The 9653-nt window shown below is 48.5% G+C and overlaps 1 long non-coding RNA gene across 3 annotated transcripts in view; it reads left to right on the forward strand.

Annotated features, from left to right (window-relative positions):
- The first annotated feature begins 15 nt into the window (after nt 1-15).
- LOC106993787 (uncharacterized) overlaps nt 16-9653 on the forward strand; it is a 36807-nt gene continuing 27169 nt past the window's right edge. Inside the window, exons 1-2 of one of the 3 annotated variants that reach the window (XR_013418421.1) lie at nt 16-169; nt 1064-1105. This is a non-coding gene — a long non-coding RNA (uncharacterized LOC106993787). Of the gene's footprint in view, nt 170-1063; nt 1106-3768; nt 6072-9653 lie in introns of those variants that run through there. The other 2 variants (XR_013418417.1, XR_013418419.1) reach the window with 2 other exon arrangements.

Genomic DNA, 9653 nt, shown 5'->3' on the forward strand with positions numbered 1-9653 from the left:
CCCTTGCTTTCCTTTCATTTTAGCTTCCCTGGCTGGCTCCATTTGGTTTCCTTTGACCTTGGGGAAACTCTATTACTTGGGAATCCTCCATCATTGCAGCTTCAGGATGATGGACAGAATGTCAAGTGTGAAGATGCTGTTCTGTCACTTTCTAGCTGCAAGACCTTAGGCAAGTCACCTTCCTATTTCTTTTCATCTGGAAAAGAGGGATGGTAATACCAAATCTACAGGTAGAGGATATAGCCAGATATTAGCTGCAAAAAACCCGGACCAATGCTTGATTTGAAGTTGACATCATCTGACGGGGCACAGGTGGCAGGAGTGGCTCTCGTAATCCTTGGTCTCATATCCCCAGTTGCTCGGGAACCCCCTCCGACTCCCTAGGTTACTTAGCCTGGACTAAAAATGCCCTTTACACACCTCCTGCCAAGCCCCTTTTACCAGTCCCAGAGCTCCAGGAACTGGCAGGACTGTCGCCCTTCCTGTTTCTCTCCCCGGAGTCATGAAAGACTCTCGCTGCTTCTGGGCTCCCCTGAACATGGCTGACCTCAGAGTCTTGTTAGGACCTGGGCTTGGCTCCACAGCAAGGAGGGTGCCGACCTGCTGAGTTGAAGTAGCACCTCCTTCCCTATGTCAGTCAGTCCATGGGGGTTGCCAAGACATGACCTGGTTGGGACTCCCAGGTGTTCCCCAAATGATCGTGGCAGTCCTGTGACAAAAGTGAAGCCCACTCCCCAACACACACACGTATGCCCCCCAACCCCTCACTGTAAACCCCCACTGAAATGGTGCCCCATCCTACCAGTGCAGGGCTGACCCAGGCTCTCACTACAGAGTCCTACAGGCCAAACACCAGAAGGGGAATGAAAAATAGAGAAATAGAGCACTGGAGAAACACAAGGCAGCCAGAGCCCTGGGTCTTATTTTAGCTAACCACTGGCTCACTTGTGGGTATTAATCACAGATTTCAATGGCAAGCAAAACAACCCATAATTTCTTTATGTAGCTTAGTTTCTTTCTTTTTTTGTAGTTTGCACATTTGGATTTTCTTTTTTTATTTTAGGTTCCGGGATACGTGTGCAGAACGTGCAGGTTTGTTACACAGGTAAACGTGTGCTGTGGTGGTTTGCTGCACCCATCAACCCATCGCCTAGGTATTAAGCCCCACATGCATTAGCTATTAGTCTCGATGTTCTCCCTCCCCCGACCCCTACCACAAGCCCCGGTGTGTGATGTTTCCCCCCCTGTGTCCCTGTGTTCGCATTGTTCAGCTCCCACTTATGAGTGAGAACATGTGGTGTTTGGTTTTCTGTTCTGTGTTAGTTTGCTGAGGATGATGGCTTCCAGATGTGGCTTAATTTCAAACCCTAAACCCATAATCCGATAAAAGAAAACAAGTTACCTAGTCACTTCTAGGCAAGCTCAGCCCAATTCAATGATCTCTCAGTCACTTCACTCCAGATTTAAAATTTAGCCTCATTATGGAGTTCCCTTCCTTTTTGTCTCCCTTCTCTGCTCTGGGGTCCAGTCTGGGGAGAATGGTCTTGGGCGAGGAGGTGGTCAATGTTACTGCTGAGGCAGTGAAAGGGGGTGGCCCATTATTTTGGTCTTGCCTTGTCACGATGCTTTGCTGGCCTTGGGCTCCAGAAGGAAATAGTTTTGTCTACTGAGATGTGACTTGCCCTGCTTGGTCAGTGGGCTTTATCCCTGCTCATCCTGAGGGCTCTGTGGTCCACACTGTGCCCTCCTAGTGCATGCTCTGAGCTCTCTGGGGTGGGTCTTCCAGGCCCTGAGCCTCTCCTTGCTCTCCTTGTGGGTGCAGGGTGAGCTTGGCGGATCGCAGGCTCCTGAGGCCTTTGAAAGATCCTGTGCGGCAGAGGTGCATTTTCCTCAACACTCTTGTGGCCTCCCGTGTGCCAGTGTTCCCGTACAATTGAGGGTGCAATGGATATCAGCAAGATTGTGGACCACCAAAGTTCTACACAGGATGGGCAAAGGTGAAGGCCCCTCAATCTGGAATTTCCAAGGCCACCTGGATAACTCTATCATTGTTAATCCCCTCTCCCCTACTGTAGCCTGGACTCTGCCCCATGGTGGTGTCTGGGAGGGCACCAAGACACATCAGTAACTAAGCTCTCCTTCTTACTCGTCAGCAGTCTTTCTCCTCCCCAGTTCTGGGGTTAATGTCTAGGGGGAGGATGTGAGGGGAGACAAGATGTACAGGTCCAGCGATGAGACAAGCCTAGTTCTGTCAGATTATAACTCCCTTCAAAGGGTTCCCGGTTTACACCTCTCTCCATTTGAACTCAGTAGTGAAAATATTTGTAGGGTTTGTTTCTTCCTTCCCAAAGCAAGAAATAAGTTGCATCCAGTTGTCCTGGCTGGAGTAGAAGTCAAGGCAGGTTCACAGAATGCTAGCGTAGAAATTTGACGAGTGAAGCCTTGCAGGGAGGAAGGGGAGAACACTCATTAAATCATTGCTTCTCATGCTGCCTTGGTGGGGGTGGAGGGCAGGCGGCAGATTTCCTTCCCTGCTTTGCTATTTCATGACGGTGGGTAATTTACTAGATCATGTACTGCTGCATGTTTTCAATAGTCTCCAAAACTGTTTTAGCTGACCCATGTCAGACACACACGTACACACACACACACACACACACACACACACACACACACACACACACACATACCTGGAGCCCACTGAGCCTACTGATCCAGTTTACAGAAAGGGGAAAATGAGAAGTAGAGCCCCGGGAAAAGGCAGGGAGTCAAAATCCTATGTCCTATTTTGGGCTGAGCCACACGCCGGTGGTGTGATTGGACTCACTCGCTTCCCCTCTCACACTGTGGTTTCCCCATCTGGAACCCAGTGGCCCTAAAATAGTGCTATTTCCCAGCTCTGTGGGAGAAGGAACAGGCCAAGAGAGTCTATTGCCCAAATCAATAATAATGATGATAACAGCAGTGATTATGCTTTCCAAACTTACAACACTTCATCTGCTCAACCCTCCCCACTTCTTTCAAAGTAATCATACAAGAAAATACACCAGCAGAAGGACAGCTTCTCATTGGACTTTCCTGACTCTGGGACTCAGCATAAGTCACTGTGGAACACCTTTGTTTTGTTCCTGATTCTGCCTCTAATTGCTGAGTGACCTTTGCCAGATCACTTCATCCTGTAGGTCTGCAGGATTGTTTGTTTCATCAGAGGACAGTGCCAAATGCTTCTCCAGGCTCTTTCAGTTCTAGGAGTCTGTGTTTTGGTTGAGCACTGTATTAGTTTCCAACAGCTGCTATAACAAATTAACACAACTTTAGTGGCTTAAGACAACAGAAATGTGTGCTTACTGTTCTGGAGACCAGAAGCCTGAAATCAAGGTGCCAGCAGGGCCACCCTCCAGGCTCCAGAGGATAATCCGTTGCTTGGCTCTTCTAGCTTCTGGTTGTGGCTGACATCCTTAGTGTTCTTTGGCACATAGCTGCGTCACTCCAACCTCTGCCTTCATAGTCACATTGGCTTCTGCGTACGTCTCAAATATCTCTGTTTCTCTGTTATATGGATAGCATTTAGGGTCCACCCAGCTAATCCAGGGTGATGTCCTCATCTCAAAATCCTGAACTTAATCTCATCTTCAAAGACTCTTTCCCAAATGTTACATTTCTAGGCTTCACAGATTGAGACATAGACAAACCTTGGGGAGTGGGGGATGGGGGGTGGGGGTTATTTCTCAGCCTATTGACCATGACCAGCTCAAGGTCCAGGGAGATTTGAGACATGCAGGAGCATGCACCCTTGTTCCCCAAGGGCAAGTAGTACAATTGAGGAGTCACCACTCACATGCAACACTGTCAACGAACAACACAAGCCAGGAGGTAGCAAGCATGGAGAACCTGTGTAGCCTTGGGGAAACAGCAGGGGCTCTGGAACTCGACTGCCCTGGGTTCACATCCAAGTCTTACCACCTGCCAGCCAAGGGACCTTGAACAAATTATTTCATGTCTCTGGGGAAAATTATACATACTGTATAAGTATGTAATAAAGATTAAGTATAGGCCAGGCTCAGTGGTTCACACCTCTAGTCCCAGCACTTTGGGAGGCCAAGGTGGGATGATCACTTGAGGTCAAGAGTTAGAGACTAGCCTGGGTCAGATAGCAAGACCTTATCTCTACAAAAACAGAAAAATTAGCCAGGTGTGGTGGCACTCCCCTGTGGTCCCAGCTACTTGGGAGGCTGAGGTGGGAGGATTGCTTGAACCCAGGAGTTACAGTCTGAAATGAGCTATGATTGCACCATTGCACTCCAGCCTGGGTGACAGAGCAAGACCCTATCTCCCCAAAATACAAATCTAAAAAAAGATTAGCTATAATATGTTCAGTGACTAGCATCTAATAGGTGCTTATGATTCAGCATCAAATAAATGGGACAGCAAAAGGCAAGTGTGTGTGTGTGTGTGTGTGTGTGTACATGCATACATGTCTGACACTGTCTGCTAAGGCAGTTTTGGAGACTACTGGGAGCATGTACCAGTACATGGTGGAGTAACCAGAGTGATTATCCACCGAATGATGAAGGACCAAGAACAGAAAAGTGAAAATGACTTGCCCCAGTTTGCACAGGTCATTGCATAGATGGGTCTAGAACCAAGGTTTTCCAGAAAGCATTTTCCTCCACTTCCCAAAACTTTTGCTGTCAGGATGATATTTCTACAGACAGCAAGGGATGTCCATTTATACCCTTGGTTTAGCCAGAGAATATTGGAGATGATCAAGCCCACAGGCTGACACAAATCCAACTCTTCAGACTGTCATTAGCTTCATGCTCCATGACCATGGGTTGACACAATCACCAACAGAGAAAGGGAGACTAGATAGCCCTTCTTCACTCTCCACTGATCAGCGGGCATCCCTCTGCATGGATGGTTCCTCTGAGTGTGGCTTTTGCCATAAAAATGAGATAAGAGGAACAGAGGAAATGCTGTTTACTGCCAACTCTCTGCTCCTGTGTACAGATCTTCAGCTGAGTCAATGTTTAACCCCTGTCTGGAGTCAATGTTTAATCCCAGGCCAGCCAGCCCTGCAATCCAGCATTCCTCATCAAGCCTAAAATATTGAGTTATTTTAGAATCAACCACTGAAGAATAAAATTGTGACTGAATCTGCCAAAGCTAAATAGACTCTCCCCACTTTTAAAGGATACTGACTGTTTGGAATTATTCATGCCATCTGTTCCCATTAGCAGATAGTGATATGGAGTGTGCTGACCCTAGCTGTCACTCAGTGGCACGAGCACAGCGTTTATTCTTCCTGTTTCAGTTCTTCCTTTTGGGCTGGGGGAGAAGAGCACTGGGTGGGGACCACTGCCCTTGTTACCCAGTTGGCAATGCTGCTGGCTGGTAACATGCTTCCTTGTGAGGCTGCTACTTGGAATCCCACTAGGGGAGCTGGAACTTGAATGTTCTGGTTGGCTGCATTTAGGCATGTTTTCTGGGAGTTTCTGAGCCCAGATTTATGTCTAAAGGCCTAAACCTTTCCCCAGGTGAGTCTCCCTGTTAAGGAGCAGGTGGGAGAGGGAAGAGTTCATTAGAAAGACCCTGACTATTGGTGATTCTCTGGGGGCTTCCTAGGGTCCTTCCTAAGGAGCTCAGGGCACATGGCATCTACAAATGGGCAGCATTATGTCAATTCTAAGAACAACCTTAGTCAGGGAAGTCAAAGGATGGCAAGCTGGGTGGTGGGGTGCAGGGACGTGAAGAGGGAAGGAAGGCTGCTGTCAGATTAGCAGCTCTAGTCTTCAGTTGGTGTTGGAGAGGTGACTCACTGGCCAAACGTATGCATGCAATGCTCAAATCTTTTCACTCTCCTCTGTGAACACACTGAAGCGCCTCCTTCTCCTTGACCACCTGCTTCCCTGTGTCACTGCCCTGATGTCCCATCCTTCACCTGTTTTCCCAGCTCAGGTGCCTCCCAGTCAGAGAGTGAAAACAACATTTCTTCTGGGGCTCCCGGCGTGGGGAGGTTGTTGGTGCCCTTTCTCGTTTTGGCTGGTGAAGGAGTGAAGGTGGAAACTGTGGTAAGAGCCCCCTGAGATTGCCTGTGTCCAGCCCTAAGGAGCCTGCCCTGGAGAGTGGGGAGTGAAGTGGAACATAAAAGGCCCTGGAGGCTGGGCGGGGTGGCCTGCACCTGTAATCCCAGCACTTCAGGGGGCCAAGGGAGGCGGATCACTTGAGGCTGGGAGTTAGAGACCAGCCTGGCCAACATGATGAAAAATACTTTACTAAAAATACAAAAGTTAGCCAGCCATGCTGGCGTGCGCCTGTAATCCCAGCTACTCAGGTGGCTGAGGTAGGAGGACTGCTCGAACCCTGGAGGTGGAGGTTGCAGTGAGCCAAGATTGTGCCACTGCACTCCAGCCTGGGTGAGGGAGCGAGAGTCTGTCTCAAAATTAAATAAATAAATAAAAATAATTTAAAAAAAAAAAGAAAAGAAAAAGGCGCTGGAAATGGAAAGTCAGCCATGGTCCAAAAGCTCTCTCAATTCTTCTTTGGGCCTAGTCCCTACACTCCAAAGAGCTTTGATTCTCTGTTTCTGAGAGGCAGGGACATATGAGCAAACATTTTTTGAGGTGACCGAACCATTGTCCTGTGCGCTCTTACCTCCACACCCTGGCTAGGGAGGAGCGGAAGGAGGAAGATTTTTGGAGTAGGCATCCAAAGTCAATAGGTGGAGTGTCAGGTGACAGGGCCCAGCCCCTCTCATAAGCCACTGGGGTCCTCCTGAAGACTTGGCTGTTTCCTTGTTCCTGGTCTGAGCCTGGCTCTCAGCCCAAGGATTGCCTGGCAGGCAGCGATTGGAAAAATAGCCCCTGTAATCCCCTGCAGCCTGTGTTCATCTGAGCCTCAATGTCCCCATCTGTAGAATGGGAGTCTGTTTCTTTTTGGGGACGTATATTGTAATTAATTTGTAGTTGTCTGTACTCCACTGGCAGAGGTACGGAAGGGAAGTGCTGGCCCCATAAAATGTTTAGATCAGTTGTATTTACTGATCAGTTTCATTTACTAATCAGTCTGATCTTTCCATGCCAGGCCCTAAAGAAGCCACATTCTGAATTTTTTTTCTTGAACTCTTGTCTGAAATGAAATGCAGTATCTTCAGTCAAATTAGAGCATTCTGAAAACACCTTTGGATACAGTAGTCCTAGCTTTCTTCCTCTTCTCTAAAGTACTCAAGGTTAGGAAGCCAGAAGTTTGCCACTCAGGGAAAGAAGTGGCCTTTGTTTGACCCTCTATGCTCACAGCAGAACTGGTAGATCTGGATAGAGGTAGCAAATAAGTGAGGAGTGGGAATAAGGCCAGAGGTTGGCAGAGGCAGAACATAGAAGAGTTCAGATCCTATTCAGCAAATGTGTGTCTTTTTGTTGTTGTTGTTTGTAGAGATGAGGTCTCACTATGTTGTCCAGGCTGGTTTCTAACTCCTGGCATCAAGTGATCCTCCTGCCTCGGGGTCCCACACTGCTGGGATTACAGGCATGAGCCACACTGCCTGGCTTCAATCAATGTCTTTGATGCAATGCATCCAGGAGGCCTGCAGGCTGGGGGCATTGGCACCGGTGATCTCCACATGCCTCTAGAGGTGCAGCAAGGGGTTCTCTCCCGAGGCTGCTGCTTCTCTGCTGCCCACACATGGCTTTCATCTGGCCCATTAGAGAGCAGGCAGTAGGATGACAGCTCATCCTCCTGCTGACAGTGAAGGAAGCAGGCAGGCTCGCAAAGGCCAGCACCTGTAAACCAAGCTGTGTCACCATATGAAAAATGAAGAGCTTGGTGGCACTGGACCCTATGCAGAGTTCGTTTCTTTCTGAGTAGAATCTCCATTCTCCATTCCTCATTAGTCATGCTTTCAGCTCTGGGGTAGCTGTACCAGGGGAGCACAATCAAATAACCTGTGTCTACTTGGCTGAAGTGCGCTATGGGTCTCTCTGTGGAGGTATCTTCCTCTAGGGTCTGACTGAGGCTGTTATTAAACTGACTTTTTTGTGTCAGACCACAGTGGGCTACTGGAGGAAAGGAAGAAACCTCCAACATGTTACCAGAGAGCTCTGAGAAGTTGGCTGAGAGTCAGGCATTTGCCCCAAGTAACCTGAGACAGATGGACATCCCCGCAAATAAAGATCTGAGCTCCTTTTATACATATGCCAGCAAGGACCTCAGGGCTGGTGCCTGAATTTTTAGCTCTAGTTCCGGCTCTCTGAACTTTTTTATAGTGCCTCATTAGGCCGGGATTGTAATAAACTAGTTAGGTGACTAAAGAGAACCAATTCCTGGAAATGATTATGAAACCTTCCATGCACGAGCCTATAAAAGAGAGAGAGAGGGAGAGAGAAAGAAATAAGCAAGCCTTTAGAGCTTTATACAGGAAAGGACCTGACCAGATACTCAGACTATACATCCAAGCAAGGGGGAAGGCAGGGGACACCGCAGAGATCGAGAATGAAGCTGTGGAGATGGGCTGCTTTTCATGAAGTCCCAGTGTGCCCTTTCCCGAGTAGTGTAACTTAATTTATCTGGTCCTCAGTTTTCCCATCTGGGAAATGGGAATGATCACACCTCCCTTACAGAAATGTTGCCGTAACTGCGATACGCAATGTGAAAACACCTAGGATAGTGCCTGCTGTGCAGAAACACATTAACAAGCAGTAGCAGCGTTAGTAAGTAACAGTGTAAGGAGAACTGCAGAATTGCTCCCTAACCTGAGAATCTGCTTGATCTTGTGAATATCAATGGCCTCCCTGCATCCTCCATTGGAGTCTAGGTTAGAAATCCCCAGGGAGGCTTCCGTGATTCTTGATGTTTGCCTGCCCCTCATCTCAGCGGTATAGGCGTCGTGCTAGCCGGAGGTATAAGATGAAAAACAAAAGCACTGATAATACTCTTCTCTGCCAGTTGGGCCTCTGGCCCTTTAAATCAACACTCCTGCCTACTCCATGGATCAGTTAGCCCATAAAGGAGAGCTGTAAACACTTGGGGCTTCCCCACTTCTTTCCCTGAAAGTTCTTACTCAGATCTTATCTCTGCCCCCTACAAACTCTTGGCCCTGGGAATCTAATCTGGCTCTGCTCTGGCCTTGTGAACTCCTACCAGCTCCACCACTGGTGGGGCTTGACTTTCCCTGTAACGGCCTCCCTGCTAGAAACGCTCCTGGCTCTAGCCACGTGGCCAACACTCTTGCTGGGCTGATGGTCTCCTCTCTCCCCTTCCTCCCCCAAGATGGGGTAGTCAGACAGAACATTCTAGCTGCTGAATTCCACAGTGGAAGTATTAGAGCCATTCGGAAGAAGGAGAGGTCCTAGAGAAAGGTGGTCAGGGAAGCCCTTGAGGAAGAATAGGATCTGATCTCCAGATCCCAGCAGGAACACAGAGTCCTGTACAATTTCATGGCTTAGTGCAGGGATTGGCAGATTCTGGCTCAAGGGCCAAATCCAGCCTCCCTCCTGTTTTGGGAAATAAAGTTTTGTTGGGACACAGCTGCGGTCATTTGTTTCTGGATTGCCTGGTTGCTTTTGTGCTGCAATGGCAGAACCGAGTAGTTGCCACAGAGACTGTACGGCCTGCAAAGCCTAAAATATTTACCATGTGGCCCTTTACTGAAGAGATGG

Source organism: Macaca mulatta, chromosome 1, assembly GCF_049350105.2.
Source record: "Macaca mulatta isolate MMU2019108-1 chromosome 1, T2T-MMU8v2.0, whole genome shotgun sequence".
Classification (NCBI taxonomy): domain Eukaryota; kingdom Metazoa; phylum Chordata; class Mammalia; order Primates; family Cercopithecidae; genus Macaca; species Macaca mulatta.